This window comes from Hemitrygon akajei, chromosome 28 (assembly GCF_048418815.1).
Source record: "Hemitrygon akajei chromosome 28, sHemAka1.3, whole genome shotgun sequence".
Classification (NCBI taxonomy): domain Eukaryota; kingdom Metazoa; phylum Chordata; class Chondrichthyes; order Myliobatiformes; family Dasyatidae; genus Hemitrygon; species Hemitrygon akajei.
This window is the reverse complement of record NC_133151.1, coordinates 28,674,997-28,692,259: the sequence shown is the minus strand read 5'-3', so window position 1 is coordinate 28,692,259 and position 17,263 is coordinate 28,674,997. Positions and strand designations below refer to the sequence as shown.

The 17,263-nt window shown below is 45.5% G+C and overlaps 2 non-coding genes across 2 annotated transcripts; both read right to left on the bottom strand.

The window, feature by feature from the left end:
* Positions 1 to 6,046: 6,046 nt before the first annotated feature.
* trnaa-ugc (transfer RNA alanine (anticodon UGC)) lies at positions 6,047 to 6,118 on the bottom strand. The gene has a single exon. It is a non-coding gene; the product is annotated as a tRNA-Ala (tRNA).
* A 590-nt stretch (positions 6,119 to 6,708) lies between these two features.
* trnam-cau (transfer RNA methionine (anticodon CAU)) lies at positions 6,709 to 6,780 on the bottom strand. Its single transcript has one exon. It is a non-coding gene; the product is annotated as a tRNA-Met (tRNA).
* Positions 6,781 to 17,263: the final 10,483 nt, after the last annotated feature.

Below are 17,263 nucleotides of genomic sequence, written 5' to 3'. Positions count from 1 at the left end.
AGCAGCTGCGCAGGTTGACTCTGTGGTTAAGAACTCGTTCGGTGTATTGGCCTTCATCAACCGTGGAATTGAATTTAGGAGCCAAGAGGTAATGTTGCAGCTATATAGGACTCTGGTCAGACCCCACTTGGAGCACTGTGCAGAGTTCTGGTCGTCTCACTGCAGGCAGGATGTTCACGCTATGGAAAAGGTGCATATGATATTTACAAGGATGTTGCCTGGATTGAGGAGCATGCCTTATGAGAATACGTTGAGTGAACTCAGCCTTTTCTCCTTGGAGCGACGGAGGATCAGAGATGGCTTGATAGAGGTGTATAAGATGATGAGAGGCATTGATCGTGTGGATAGTCAGAGGCTTTTTCCCAGGGCTGAAATGGTTGCCACAAGAGGACACAGGTTTTAGATGCTGGGGAGTAGGTACAGAGGAGATGTCAGTGATAAGTGTTTTACTCAGAGTGGTAAGTGCGTGGAATGGGCTGCTGGAACGGTGGTGGAGGCGGATCCGTTAGAGTCTTTTAAGAGATTTTTCGATAGGTACATGGAGCTTCGAAAAATAGAGTTTATGGGTAAGCCTAGTAATTTCTAAGGTAGGGACATGTTCGGCATAACTTTGAGGGCTGAAGGGGCTGTATTGTGCTGTAGGTTTTCTATGTTTCTGTTAACTTAGTTTGGATTCAAATTTTGGCTTTAACAATATTTTTTCGGAACGTTCTTTTCACGAAGGGTTCAGTAATCTAGTTACAACGTATTTTACCGCAATTTATAAAAGATTATCTACACAAAAATATAGAAAATACAAATATGAAATATTTATAAGACCGAAAACTCAAATTAAAATTACTGTCTATAACACACTCAATTCCCGTGGGTGGGGGTGGGGGTCACCGTTCCCGGCAACTCCCCCCCGTACCCACTCGCAATGCTCGCAATTTCTAATTTCTCTTTGCCCCGCCTCCCGGGCTGTTGACTCAACGTCACGTGATACCGTGTTGCGGGTTGCCGATCTGTGACGAAGTGACGTCATAACGGTCCCAACGTCACCGACGTCGTTCCCTAGGGAACTGTCCGGGGTGGGCGGTTGGTCCGGGATGGTTGGCGCTGGGTAGTTGTAAAGTGCAGTCGGTCTCCACATTATTGGGTTTCGGCTCCACTGTGGGAGTCGGCCTCTCCTCTTCCTGTCCACAGAACAGTGAGTGTCTGGTCAGCGCCTCACCGCACCGGCTCTCTACCTCAGGTACAATATTTACACCATATTTGCACAGTTACATGGATAGGAAAGGTGGAGAGGAACACGGGCCTTATGGAGGCGGATGGGACGAATTCAGGTCGACAAAAACCCACCATCGCAAGGAAGTCAGTGACTGGGAGAAGAAAGGATCGATCACGTGGCCAACTGAGCTGCGTTAATTTGGTGATATAGTTGGCAAAAGTAGTCTGCGTGAGTTTTGGTGCAGAGGGAACAGCAGAATTCTTGTTCTAAGTTGTTGGTCCGATGACGACATGGTTACGTTGTTGTTTATGCAGGAACAGTAAAGTGCGAGTGTTGACCATTTACAAGTTGCAGTGTGAATTCCCTAACCTAGTTCCATTGACAAACAGTCATCACCAGTTGGACTATCGATGGACTGGAACAAAATTACTCTTCAGGTACACCTCAAAAATTTAATTTGTTATCTTACACAAAAATGATCCCGTTAATCCTGTAGAAGTTGAAATGTCCGTTCGTTGTAACCCTATTCACATGACATTTCTGTGTGATTTGACAGCAGAGCTGCTCCTCAATCTTCTACCAACCATGGAGAGAATCGCAGTATAATCCCAGCAAAGTGGTTGTTGGCTATTATTTTATTTATTCCTAAACTCAGCTGACACCTACGAGGGGTAATTGATAGGTTCGTGCCCTAAGGTAGAAGGAGTCAGTTTTAGAAAATCTAACACAATTATTTTTCAACATAGTCCCTCCTACATTTACACACTTAGTCCAGTGGTCGTGGAGCATACCGATCTTGGACCTCCAGATAGTGTCCAAAGCAGTGGTGATTAATAAGTTCGTGGCCTGATGTAGATTGAGATGAGTTATACAGCTCTCGTTGCATGCACACGCAGTTCAACTCTCTGTGTGATTGTGCAGAAAGTTTGAAGATAATAGCTCATCGGGTGATTGATAAATTCATGGCCTACGGTGGAAGGGGATGTTATGAACTTCAAACATTCTGAATCATCACTCAAAGAATTGAGCTGCTTGTGCATGTAGTGAAAGCTGTATAACTCATCTCCTTCTACCGTAGGACACGAACTTACCAATCACCTTCGTACATATTAATCGTCATTTCTAAAGAACATTAACAATCAAAATTTTTTTTTCCCATTTGCTAATATGTGAGACAGGCACCATTTGCAGCCCTTCCGACTCTCTGAGAGTTCGGCTCTCACTCAGTCCGATCGCTGGTGAATGCTCATTGGCTGTTGTATAACTCCCTCTGTTTGAGGATGGCGATGCCAACTGGCCGCAATAAAACCTGCTGCAGAGTGAGGATTGATCCGACAGAGAGCAGCTCGGGGTCTGTGGCATCACATGGTGCATGGGAGACGCTTCACTACTCGAAACTCCTGCAACATGGAGCGACAGTGGTATAGGGATGAGCATAGCTGCATTTGCACTCGCCCAGGATTACGGCTGCACAGGTGGAAGGTCAACTGAGGAAGATCTGTACCAGCAAGGCGGCTGGACCGGATGGAGTTTCCCCAGGATTACTGAGGGCCTGTGCGACTGTGCTGGGAGAACCACTACGGCGCATCTTCAACAAGAGCCTGGAGCAGAGAAGAGTACCCAGACAGTGGAAAACATCCTGTATTGTCCCGGTACAGAACAAACCACAACCAAAGGAGTTGAATGACTTCAGACCTGTTGCCTTGACGTCGCACGTGATGAAGACCATGGAGCGGCTGATAATACAGAATCTGAGGCCACAAACCAGGCACGCCCAGGATCCTCTTCAGTTTGCGTATAAGGAGAAGGTGGGAGTGGAGGATGCTATCACGTATTTGCTGCACAAATCACTCTCTCACCTAGATGGGGTCAGTTGTGCTGTGAGGATTACATTCCTTGACTTCTCTAGTGCCTTTAACACCATCCAGCCCAAGATCTTAAGGCACAAACTAACGGAGATGGGAGTAGACTCTCACATGGTGGATTGGATAGTGGACTACTTGACAGATAGACCTCAATATGTGCGGTTGGGAGACTGTAGGTCTGACACGGTGGTAAGCAGCACAGGGGCGCCGCAGGGAACCGCACTCTCTCCGGTCCTGTTCACCCTGTACACATCAGACTTCCAATATAACTCGGAGTCCTGCCATGTGCAAAAGTTCGCTGATGACACGGGGTGTGTCAGGAATGGACAGGAGGAGGAGTATAGGAAACTGATACAGGACTTTGTGATATGGTGCAACTCAAACTACCTGCGTCTCAATATCACCAAGACCAAGGAGATGGTGGTGGACTTTAGGAGATCTAGGCCTCATATGGAGCCAGTGATCATTAATGGAGAATGTGTGGAGCAGGTTAAGACCTACAAGTATCTGGGAGTACAGTTAGACGAGAAGCTAGACTGGACTGCCAACACAGATGCCTTGTGCAGGAAGGCACAGAGTCGACTGTACTTCCTAAGAAGGTTGGCGTCATTCAATGTCTGTAGTGAGATGCTGAAGATGTTCTATAGGTCAGTTGTTGAGAGCGCCCTCTTCTTTGTGGTGGCGTGTTGGGGAGGAAGCATTAAGAAGAGGGACGCCTCACGTCTTAATAAGCTGGTAAGGAAGGCGGGCTCTGTCGTGGGCAAAGTACTGGAGAGTTTAACATCGGTCGCTGAGCGAAGGGCGCTGAGTAGGCTACGGTCAATTATGGATAGCTCTGAACATCCTCTACATAGCACCATCCAGAGACAGAGAAGCAGTTTCAGCGACAGGTTACTATCGATGCAATGCTCCTCAGACAGGATGAAGAGGTCAATACTCCCCAATGCCATTAGGCTTTACAATTCTACCGCCAGGACTTAAGAACTTTTTAAAAGCTATTATTAATGCTTTTTGAGACAGTGATTTAGATGCATATCATATTTTTACTGAGTTAAGTATTGTATGTAATTAGTTTTGCTACAACAAGTGTATGGGACATTGGAAAAAAGTTGAATTTCCCCATGGGGATGAATAAAGTATCTATCTATCTATCTATCTATCTATCTATCTATCTATCTATCTATCTATCTATCTATCTATCTTTCAATCAGCTCACCCGGGTTCGATTCCCGGCGATCGCCGTGTGTTGTACCTGTTTTTCAGCACTTGTCTCACAAACCTCTCCGCCTGGAATCACTCAGCCACATTACTTCTTTCTCTGTGAAATTAACATTTCTGTCCGTCGTTCGTCTGCCATTTTAGCCCAGTGTTTCTCTTTCTGAATGACTTACCGCCATCGTGTATTGGTCTCGCCCCATCAGAGATGTCCCCCTTTTCACTTCCCACCCGACTTCTCACCTTCTTTGACACTGAAAGTTATCTTCTTCTCTCACCATTTTCAATTGAGTGTCACGATCAGAAAGGTTAATCCCGTCTCATCACTCAAAATGTTTCTTGAGTTGATGAGTGTTTCCAGTATTCTCTGTTCAATCAATTCAATACCAGACACAGCTTTATGCCGCGGAAAACAAGATGTGTTGGGCAATCGCTGAGCATAACAGGAATTGTCGTTTTACCCGCGAAATTCTCAACAAATCTCAGAAAGTGATGGAGTGAGTGGACGGAAACTTAAATTGGAAGCACAAGTTTTTATTTTTTAGTGAAATGTGTGTTGTGTACACAGGTGACGTGACGGCAATTTACGGTAAAGTATTCTGCTGAAGAATAGCAGACGATGGTTTGGATCTGCCGGCCTCTGGATAACGGACCCAGCACATTCCCGCCGCGCCATTCTGCTGATAGGTAAATATCTCTGTTCTTCTCCTGTCTTTTTATTTGTTAATTTTTCCGCTTTCTCCCGATTGTCTATTGTTTTGTTTGTTGGAATATTTTACCTGTTTAATTTAGCTCGTGTCTCTCTTACGCTTTTATCTTCCTCTCCGTCCTCCTTTCCCTCTTCATCGCTTCCTACCTCATCCGGTTATTATCCGGTCTCTGTTCTCCGACCCAGCCGGATATCTCGTTCCCGACATTTCAGCAACGGATGTGATTTTCAATATCATTCTGACCCTATTCCTACGGCCCCGCAGTCAGACACACTGGTTATCTCCCTTTGTGTCTCCTTGCCTTCCTTCTCTTTGTCTGCGGCTGTTATTTAGGTAATAAAGACAGGAGATTCTGCAGATGCTGCAAATCCAGAACAATGAATGCCGGAGCAAATCACCAGGTCAGACAGCATCTATGGGGAGGAATAAACAGTCGATGTTTCGGGCGGGGATGCCCCCTGGCCCGCTGAAATTCTCCTCCACTTTGTGTATGTTACTTTGGTCAGTCTTCGACGTAACGAGCAGCGACCGCAGTCTGAGGTGCCGCGGAGAATACACCCACACTCCGGGACTTATTTTACCAATCCCGAGTCTCGTTCACCTCCCAATGCGTCCATATGATCGAATAAAGGTCAGAATTCCGTCAGTTCTGAATGGACCGCAAATCACTGGGTCTCAATGTTGGAACCTCTATCCTTTGTCGGGTCTTGCCGTCGGATGCCTTGCCATTCTCGTACCATACGGTTTAGAAAGTGGTTAGATCTCTTGTAAAATCATAGATCTAAAATAAGAGTGTTTAGTGTTAATGTAAAATAAAAGCTATGTTAGAATAGTGGCAGGGGAAGTCTCACTGGCCAGTCTCCTCAGGAGGTGGACACACCGGTGTGCTTTCTTGGTGATCTCTGTGGGCGGCTTTGGCGGTCCTCTCTCTCTCTTGAGGAGCCATTTATTGATTTAGCTGATTTACGTTGAGACTAATTCTGCTGCTGTATCGCTGTACCACCAGCGAACCTAATGATTTGTTCAAAATTCAATGCTCACTAGCGTGGAGATGCCGGGGATTGAACCCGGGACCTCATACATGCAAAGCATGCGCTCTTCCACTGAGCTACATCCCCACTTAAAATGCAGAACTGTTCAGGTCCAACCCTTCCTGCATATTACAAATGAGATACAGTGTAATCATTGATAACACAGATAATGTACATTTCTTCCTCTGCGACCGGAGAGGACTCCGGAATCCTTACCGATTCAGCTATTTCTTTGTCGAGCACTTGCCGGTGGACACGCTCCCATTTGTGCCTGATTGTGCAATGGGATGAAGAGAATTCTCCAGCAGGATTTATTGTCTGAGAAATCGATACAGCGAACGATTTGGAACATCGAGAGAGAGGGAGAGAGAGAGACTCCTGTGCAAGGTCTTCTCATTTTTTCTCAGGTCCTGATGAAAGTTCTCGGCGGAAAGGTGGAGTGAGCTCTTTTCCACAGATGCCGCCTGACCTGCAGAGAATAGATGACATTAGGATACCTCAATGCACAATGGGTTAATCTTTTCAACCAAACAGAAACCTCCGCAAAAGTGAAAAAGGATAACAGATAAAAGTACATTCCAGCCGAAAGCCAGTGGATTTTCTTGCATCTACGAATGAAGAGGTGGCCTCGTGTTTAAAGCACACTGAAGAAAAATTGTTGTTGGCAGCAGCTGACATAGCAGAGGATGGTTTCGATCCATCGACCTCTGGGTTATGGGCCCAGCACGCTTCCGCTGCGCCACTCTGCTATATTAAAAAAAACACATTGCTTTTCCATGAATGACGTGCAATCTCTTGTGTGTTTGTGTGTGTGTGTGTGTGTGTGTGTGTGTGTGTGTGTGTGTGTGAGTGTGTGTGTGTGTGTGTTTTGGTGTCTCTGTATATGTCTGGGTCTATGTTTCTGTTTGTGTCTGTGTCGGTGCCTGTATATGTAATTGTCTTGTCAATGTCTGTGAATGTCTCAGTCTGTGTGTGTGTGTGTATATGTCTGGGTCTCCGTCTGTGTCTGTCCATGTTGCATCAGTTCCATCTTTCCCCCTTATTCATACCCACTTACTTCACTTTCGGTTGTTAATTCCTTGTTTTATCTCGTTCTGTCTCCACTTTCGTTTCTTTCTTCCTTACTTTCTGGATCACCCAGTTATTCTCTCTGTGTCGTTCATGCTTTATCCCATCTTGCACCTCGTTCCCGATATTTCGACATTGAAAGTTGTTTATCTTCTTTAATTGTTAACATGGATAATTCGTCCCTCTTCTGGGGCTTGTTACAATAAAACGACATTTTGAGCCACACTCGGGAGTCACTACGTTCAATCCGGAGGTCCCATTAACGTTACCATGTTGTCCTGGTCATTGAATAAATGTTGGATTCCAAGTAGAACCAGAAGTTCATCTCGTCTCCCTGTGAACTGAACTCACGGATTTAGATGCTGACTTGGTTTCCGCATCGCATGCACGTCCCTCAAACAATCCCTTCGTCGGGATTTAGTTAGACCATAAAACCATACGACATAGGAACAGAAATCGGTCATTCAGCTCATAGAGTCTGCTCCGCCGTTCCAGCACGGCTGATCCCGGATCCCACTCAACTCCATACACTTGCCTCTACCGCAGTCTGCGGCGGAGCATTCCACAGATTTGTTACTCTGGCTAAAAACAAAATCTTCCTTACCTCAGTCTAAAAGATCGCCCCTCAATTTTGAGACTGTGCCCTCTAGCTCTGGACGCCCCCACCATAGGAAACATCCTCTCCACGTCCACCTCATCTTGGTCCTCAAAATTCAGTAGGTTTCAACGAGAATTATAGTTGTTGCTCTAATGTTCAGAACATCACGGCCGAGCTTCCGTCCCTTCCCTAAAAGTGCGGGTGTTTTTAGAATTCCCCTGCCGAGGACTGATATACAGCAAGGAACCATTCTCAACTGTCCCACGTGTTACAGGCTTATCCCGGCGTCTCAACGACGGCAATGAAAGGCCAACCATCGTGCGGGAAATTTCTTCATCTGGGATTTTCCGCCCAGTTTTCAAACTTCACAGAACAGTGCAGGCTTTACAATAAATAATAAGCAGAACAATAGGCCTGGATATTGAGGAGTCTGCTAGCTTGGGGGGAAGAAACTGTTATAAAGTCTGGTCGTGAGAGCCCGAATGCTTCGGTGCCTTTAACCAGACGGCAGGAGGGAAAAGAGTTTGAATGAGGGGTGCGAGGGGTCCTTCATAATGCTGTTTCCTTTGTGAATGCAGCGTGTAGTGTAAATGTCCGCGATGGCGGGAAGAGAGAACCCGATGTTCTTCTCAGCTGACCTCACTATCCGCTGCAGGGTCTTGCGACCCGAGATGGTGCAATTTCCGGACCAGGAAGTGATGCAGCTGCTCAGGATGCTCTCAATACAACCCCTGTTGAAAGTGATGAGGATGGGGGTTGGGAGATGGACTTTCCTCAGCCTTCGCAGAAAGTAGAGACGCTGCTGGGTTGTCTTCGCTATGGAGTTGGTGTTGAGGGACCAGGTGAGATTCTCCGCCAGGTGAATACCAAGAAATTTGGTGCTCTTAACGTCCTCTGCCGAAGAGCCGTCGATGTCAGCCGGAAGTGGTCGCTCCGTTCTCTCCTGAAGTCAACAGCTATCTCTTTTGATTCGTTCACATTCAGAGACAGGTTGTCAGCTCTGCACCAGTCCGTTAGCCGCTGCACCTCCTCTCTGTAAGCTGACTCGTTCTTGCTGATGAGACCCAGCACAGTCGTGTCATCGGCGAACTTGATGATGTGGTTCGCAGTGAACTGAGCACACAGCTCTGGGGGGCCCCCGTGCTCAGTGTGATGGTGTTGCTCCCGATCCGGACTGACTGAGGTCTCCCATACAGGAAGTCTAGGATCCAGTTGCAGAGGGAGGTGTACAGGCCCAATAGGCTCAGCTTTCCAATCAGTTTCTGAGGGATGACTGTGTTGAATGCTGAACTAAAGACTATGAACAGCATCCGAACGTATGTGTCTTTTTTGTCCAGGTGCGTTAGGGCTAGGTGGAGGGTGATAGCAATGGCGTCGTCTGTTGAGCGTTTGGGACGGTACGCACACTGCAGGGGGCTGAGTGAGGGGGGCAACTATGGATAAATATCCCTGAGCCCACGCGGTAACTAACTGGGCTTTAGAACCATCTGTAAAGTTAGGCAAAAAGGAAATAATACTGGCCGCCGTAAATGACCAGACGCCCTCTCACCACCACAAGAGTTTGTTTATGCTCTAGTAATCTCAAATCTATTCCCACAGCTGGAAATGTCCGTGATGAATCTCCTGATCAGACCACTTGTCCAAAAATCCCCAAGACCATATTCCCACCCATATTCTGTAAGTGTCTGCAGAAAATATTTATCAGCTCTGCTGGGATATTCCCAACAAACCATTAAAACAGAATTAGTCCGACGTGACGTCCTCACCCTATTAATCAAGTCCAGTCTGCAGAGGTCATTTTTTCCTCTCGGCATGTGGAGAAACATCTTCCCTTGTTTAACCTCCGATGCATCTCTAGCTGTGGTCGGGAATGCTCCACTGCAGAGTCAAAGTGCACTAGTCTGTAAAACATCCGACCTGTATAAAACTGAACGAGCTGCCTCTCTATAAATGAAACAACCTGTATTAAAGGACAATAAATGTTCAACAGAACAGCCCTGGAAGAGCCACGGTCATGCCCAGTTAACAATCTGCTTACATTTATCCTCTAAAAATTTTATATAAAACTTTACATATGCTCTCCATATCAGCCTAAGCCCGATATATTTAAACACAGGAACACTAGACAGCAAACTCTCATACACGGTAAGTTGAATATAATCCGCACCATGTGTCCGAGTAAAACACACACATCCAAAATGCTGGTGGAACACAGCAGGCAAGGCAGCATCTATAAGGACAAGCACTGTCCACTATCTTTCCTTTCAGTTAGTCCTGACAAAACTAGTCTTGGCCCGAAACTTCGACAGTGCTTCTCCTTATAGATGCTGCCTGGCCTGCTGTGTTCCACCAGCATTCTGTGTGCGTTGCTTGAATTTCCAGCATCTGCAGATTTCCCCGTGTTTGCTTTTGAAAAACACACGCATTTCGATTCAGACACAGAAAATTTAAAACCCAGTCCAAAGACCATTCTTCCATTGCTGTTAACACTGCTTGTTCAGACCTCACCACATAGACAGTATTGCAACCCCTTTTCCACAGACCCCATCATCTGTACATAAAGCCAAGCTAAGCCCAGGCCCAACACCATCGATATATTGCTAATCCTCAGATTAATCAATATTGGACAAATAACACATTCCAGACTGGAAGGCATCTGTAAATTCAGATGACATTTCTTCACAATCCACCACCACTCTGAATGACTGGCCGAAAAGAAAAACAATACCCTGTTGTAAGACGTACCACCAGTGCGAAGAGTGGGGTCCGAATAAGCTGTCAATCAGAGCAGATAATGGGAAGACTGCAAATGATACAAATAATTCATTAAAAAATCTCGACGGGGGGGTGGAGGGGAGGGTATGTGTGGGGAAAGCCTCATCTCCACACCGGGCCGAAGGAAAGGAAAATTAGAAATATTTAAAAAGGGAAATAAAGAGCGAGATATAAAACCAAACAGACATATAAAATGGTCTGCTGGACTGTCGATGGAATGTAAGAAATAGACTTCGATTTGGGTAGAACCCTCATCAAGACAATGTTAATGCCAACGATTTGTAATATTAGCTGATTTCTCGCTGAAATTTTTAATTAAGTGTGGTAATTATTGACAGAAAATAAAGAGATATTAGATTAACAAAGAGGTGTCAGGCACCATCTTGCTAATATTTGGTTTCCCACACCGCTGGAGTACTGTGTGCAGTTCTGGGTGACACACTGTAGGAAGAACATAATTGCACTGTGATCTGTGATCTGTGACCTGGTGCTCTGGTCCCCCTCCCCCCGCCAATCCCAGGTAGCAGCAATGAACCTCCCTGACAGTGTAGAACAGATTCACCGGGATGTTGTCTGGCATGTGGCCTTTCCGTGATGAGGTGAGACTGGATGGTTTGGCTTTGCTTTCCTCAGAATGAAGGAGAAGCTGAGAGTGGCTTTGGGGCTCACTGGGTAAAAGCCAGGTCTGGCAATACTCTGCATTACGTCCGCTTGTCTCGCCTCAGCTCTGTCGAATCAGCTCCAAGTCTGCTCCAGGAGTGGCCAAACATTGTCTCGTTCCCCATTCTCCGGCGCGGGCCCCATCGCCTCAATTCGGTCCGTATCCGCCACGCACAACCGTCCTGCAGCTTTAAAACTACAGTTCACACCGAAAAAAATTCCAGTTCATATAGGCAGTTGAAAACTCAACTGCGAATGGCAAGCAACAGCATTTTGATTGCAGTGATCGTTTTGCTCAGAATGTGTGATTCATAAATTAGTTTGTGGTTTTGTTTGATACCGACAAGTGATCGCTGTGCATCACCAGCGCCATCATAAACCGGAGTGTCCCCTCCCTAGTGCCAGGGTCAGAGACGTCTCCGAGCAGCTAGAGAAATCTCTCAAGGGGGTCAGTGTTTATTCAGCCGGAGGTGGTGGTTCACGTCGGTAAGAATGGACAGATAGAAACGAGATGATGCCCTGTACTGTCAATATAGAGAGTTAGGGAAGAAGTTAAAGAGCGGGACCTGAAGGCTTGTAATCTCCGGGTGACTCCCAGTACCGTGTGGTTGTGGGGGTAGGAAGAGAAAGTTAGAGCAGATAAATGTGTGACCGAGGAGCTGGTGCAGGGGCAGAGGTTCAGGATTTTAGATCATAGATTCATAGCGCCATGGAAAAGTATAGCACAGAAACAGGTCATTCGGTCCATCTAATCTGTGCAAAATCCTTTAAACTGCCCACTCCAATCGACCTGCAAATGGAATATATCACTCTATACTCCTACGATCTATGCACCTATCCAAACTTCTCCTAACAGTTGACATCAAACTTGCATGCATCACCTTTTGGCAGCTCGTTCCAGCACCCACATCTGAGTGAATAACTTTTCCCTTTGTGTTCTCATTAAACTTTATCACCAACCAGCCTCAGCCCATGATCTCCAGTTGGAGTCCCACCCAGCCTCCGAGGGAATAGCGAGCTTGCATTGACCCGATCACTGGGACTCCTCCTGGTGCGGGGAAGACATCTACAAGAGGGATAGTTTGCACCTTTACTGGAGGAGGTTCAGTATCATAAAGTTCATTACTGCTCCCCGGGAGGGTTGAAACGAGATTGACAGGGGGATGTGAACCAGAACACCAGTCACTGAATGGAGGGATTGAATCTAAGGTAGATGTCATGCTCAGTAATACTGTATGATGGATGGGCAGGAGCTCGGGGATATAAACGACAGGACAGATGGATTGAGATGTGTTCAGTTGAATGTGAGAAGCATTAAGCGTGAGTCTACAAAATGAAGGACGGGCAAGCAATCTGATGGGATTATGTTACACAGCCTCATCTCCATCAGTCACAGAGACAGATTATAGGAAGGAACAAAAACAGGGTTATCACTATGGGTGACTTCTGGATAATCTCTGTGGGTGTTGATTCGAAACGGGTTTAAGATGGTGATGGTGAATTTAAGCGATTTCTGGCTGGTGGCTAATGAAATACGAAATACATTTTTGTTAATTCAGCTTTTTCTGGCTAACGATTACTGCAAGTAATAATCTGTAATTTCCCTTAGGTCATTAAGGTAATTCACAGTGGCAGAACCGAAGCAAGCTGAGGTCGCCAAGAGGGAAACGGACTCAAGGTTCGATCAATTTCAGCGCCGTGCCAAAGGCCGAATGGAGGTGATGACGCTCGGGCACCAGCGCATACCGATTCCACTGAACTCGATGTTTGGACGGAAACTTAATCGCCGTGCCGAATCGGGAATCAGATCGAGGCGACGAGGTCCAGGCCCTCGAGCGTATCGAGGTGATTAGACCCGACGTTTGGCCATCGATTGAGGTGCCGGAACAAACTGAAAATATCAGGGTGCCAAGGCCCTCATATCACTGTTCCCCAAGTTCACTCGGCTCTGCTTTGAACTGTGGGCTCACTAGTGGAATTCAGTTCAGAATGGTGTTCGCTTGCGTTTGTGTTCTCTCTGACATTGGGTGATGACGGTCTTCCTGTTTCTATGCTTTCAGAGGGGGCGTCCCTGTTTTTGTGGCTGCTCGTTCGGAGAGGAATCTCGAGGTTGCATAATGTATACATAATTGTACTGAGATACCGAACCCTTGAATTATTGTACAATCGAAAGGAATTCATCCCCACTAACTGATCAGTCCTCACACAGAATTCCTCCTGTGAGGGTAGTCCATCACCTTTGTCAAATGTAGGAAAGCTGCAACAGTAACACAGGATCATTAGATGGGCTTGAATCAAGTGAGTGAACAGATGGAAACAGTAGCTGCCTCCGGCCGGGCTGCATCCCATGAGTCAATAGGGAAAGAGGGTGCCTCATGTTGGATTGAATCCTATTGCCTCATGACGGATAGAGAGTGCCTTGCACTAGATTCGATTCCATGATGCATGGAAGAAGCGATTCCGTGAGAAAGTGAATTCTGAAGTATGAGTGAGTGCCTTGATTGTGTGTCTGAATGGTCACGTGAGAGTCCCCGTCCTGGAAAACTTGAGAAAACTCCGGTGGCGTGTGTTATGGAGCAGAAAGTATGAAATATGTTGAGTAGTGGGTGGAATGGAAGAAGTGAGTGCTTGCAGAAGTGTAGATGGAAGGAGCGAAATGGGAGAAAACGTTTAAGTGTCTTGTGATTGTTCACTGGAAGAGTGAAATGCGAAAATAGTTGGTTGATTCTCGCAGTAGGAGCAGAGAATGCGATCTAAAGTTAGAGAATGAAAAGGCACAGAAAGAACAGTCTACCTCAGTGTCTGACAAGCAATACCTGGCCCCAGAGACTGAGGAAATGATGTCTATAATCATCCGTATCTCTGCCTCCCCCAGGTACAGTTACAACAAAACCCACCCAAGTAGTATCACTAAGTACTTGATGAGGCTGGTGTAAACCACAGTCAGAGGCTCTCAATAGCACTGTGTGAGAATGAGCGATATGGTGACTTCCATGCACTCTCAACTAATATGGTATGTTGCAATGAAGTGTTTCCTTCACACTCAATGTTCACATGAGATACACAGTATTGCAAAAAAGAAGCAGATGAATGAATGAATTTGTAAAGTACGCTTACAAGGTCTTTCAGAAGTACACGGATTTACTCTAACGTAATGAATGTTATTGTAAATGGGTCACAGGCCCGGTTCCGGAAAAAGTAGAATGTTACTTCTTCGAGATGAAAAGAGGTAGGTAAAATTCTGTCATGTTTATAATAATTCCACATGAAATCAAGTGATTCAAAATGTTAAGGGAATGCATAATATTTGTGTGAGGATTGGGAACCCCCTGGACCGCACTACCATTGTCTCTCATTGACATCAACCGTTGTATAAACATATTGTGAAAGCTTCCATATACAATTGGAATGTTATTTTAACTTGTTTTGTTTTATATTTAATAAAAATGACAGTGATTACATTGTTGCTGATCATTACTAGATTAAATTCTATTTACAATTTCCTTCTAAATTTAGTTTTACCTTTACCTGCTTTACCACCATTTGAGTTGTCACCTGCTTGTGACTGGTACTATTCCTGTTTAGAAGAATGTATAGCGTTATCTAGCAAAAAATAAATAAATAAACAAATCATTCTAAATGTATGGATTGTGCAGTTCCTTTATTCACTTCATCAAACATCGGGATGTTGGTAATGGACACGGTAGGGGTAAAAGATTGAGACGTCAGTGATAGGTACACTTTGTTTATGGACAGCCTGGCTACTAAGCTCAAAGATGCCCTCAGTGCCAAGGCAGGTGTGATAACGCTCATTTTCAGTCTCGACTACCACCACCACCACCCGACTGCAAAGTTTGCTTTAAATAATCTTATCCCAAACTGTACTGTAGAACTTGTACAATTATATAATTCTGCCCGTTGTAAAATGCCTCCTGAGCCCATGTGTCAATTTTTGGCCCTGACGGCTTCTTCTCCCGATGTGATACTGGGAAAATGTCAGTGGATATGTGGTTTGGGCACCTCATGTCAAAGATGAGGCGACACAGCTCCTGTTCCACTCAAAGAACATGACCCTTAGTTATGAAAACATGTTGTTACTAAACGGTCAAGTTGTTGAGTGTGCTGTCGGGGGCCCATTCATTAGGAAGGTGGGTTAACAGTGTAGTCTCTACCCCTCAATTGTACTGAGTTTGATTCTGTTTTCCACTTCGATAACATGATCAGAGCTGTGAAGGCAGCACTGGCCAGAGAAATTACACTTGCCAATGGACCGATGGCATTAAACTGCTCATAATGGACTGCATACATCCTCTGCTCTGAAGATGCTTCATGAGGATAAGGGTGAAGTCTGTTATTGCAATTACGGAGTAATGGGATCAGATTTAGCTAACAGTACGTGCAATGTCTATGTCACCAGTGATCCAACAACTTCTGGTAATGACACTTACAGTATTGGATGGCAGGCCCACTGTTGTTTGCCAAGGATATCCGCTTTGCCTTTAAATGGGGTCTTTGGCCTGAACAAGAGCTGTCAAGGTGTTATTGATCTTTGGCGTACATCGCAGCAAATATGTAACACCTGCCAGCATTGAAGGATGAAGGAGAACGATGAGCGTTACTGGATTGTCGTGTTCCTGTTCTGGAGACCTACCAGACGGACTCGTCAGAGAATCAGTATGGACCCAGTGTTGCAGCAATTGGCTAACAACACAGCCATAATCCTATATGAAACAAGTCTGGTCACCAAAGACTTTTCTAACATGGTGGCAGAAAGCTGCAATGTGGCCTTTCAAAACTGAACGGCATTAAACTTTCTGTTGGCTGAGAGGGGAGGTAGTTGTGCCATCATTGTTTAGAATGATCCACAAACACCCTTGCTATATCTGGGAACATCAACAAATTTAATCGTGAAGATCCCGTTAGAAGTTATTAAGGTTAAGAAGTTTGGACAGGAGAGACAGACCACTCTATCATCACCTTTGGAATCGATATGATTAGCTTCATTCCCTGCTAGGAAGTTTGTGCAACTCCAGTGTATAGTGGGCAAGGGTTATATTCTTGCTGGTTTTGAAATTTGTTCTAATGTCTTTCCTGAGAGCATTCGCTGAAGAGATGGTTTAAAGAACAGCTGCCTCCATTAAAGTTCAGCAATCCTCCTCGTTAGATAGTCGATGACAGGATCACTGAAGACACCCGAATTCTCTGTGCAGTTCAACTGCAGCCACAATCCATGCTGTCCTTTACAGGACGAAAGGGAAGTGGGGAGTGTGGAAGTTACAGCAAGTCAAGTTAATGTCTCGCCTTGGCAAGGAAAGTTTACAGATAGTGTGCAGTCAACCTCGGCAAGAAAGGCCGTTACAGGCCCTGGTTCCCCTTTGCATAGCAGGGTAACTTGAGCCATTTGCATACCAAAACAAGATGAGGATGCAAATGACGAGTTCTAGGGTGACGTTTAATATTGGTTACAAAAAAGAGAAATCTGCAGATGCTGGAAATCCAAGCAACACATACAAAATGCTGAAGGAACTCAGCAGGCTAGACATTATCGATGGAAAAGAATAATCAGTCGACGTTTCGGACCGAGACTCTACATCAGGTCTGATATTGGTCAATAACTTTACTAAAGTGCTGGGACCATGCGGGAGTTGATAGCTGACAACAAAAGCACTGGTTTAAATGTGTTCGGAGTGATGGACTCTGTCACTGAGTGTAACAACGAATGGTGCTGAGCTATAGACTCTCGGGTTATATTTGCGGAAAGAGGTTGAACACAATGTCTCTCTCTTCTGCGATCCACCGTCCCTAGATCACAGCAGCCGGGCTATTCCACCTTTCCAATATCAAAAGAACTGATCGCTTCAACACCGAATTGCTTGTCCGCACTTGCTTTTTAAAATTCATTATTCCTCTTGAATAATAATGCAGTAAAATTACCATCACCCCCGTCGGGGAATTGAACCCTGGTGTCCCGCGTGACAGACCGGGATTCTAACCACTAAACTAACGAGGAACTGGTCTTGGTATTTACCTCTGCCGTGTATATATAAGAATACAAAAGGGTAAATAGAATTATTTTGATTTTTGTTGACTGCAATACTGGAGCCTTTCACTCCTGTCCTTCCCATAGAAAG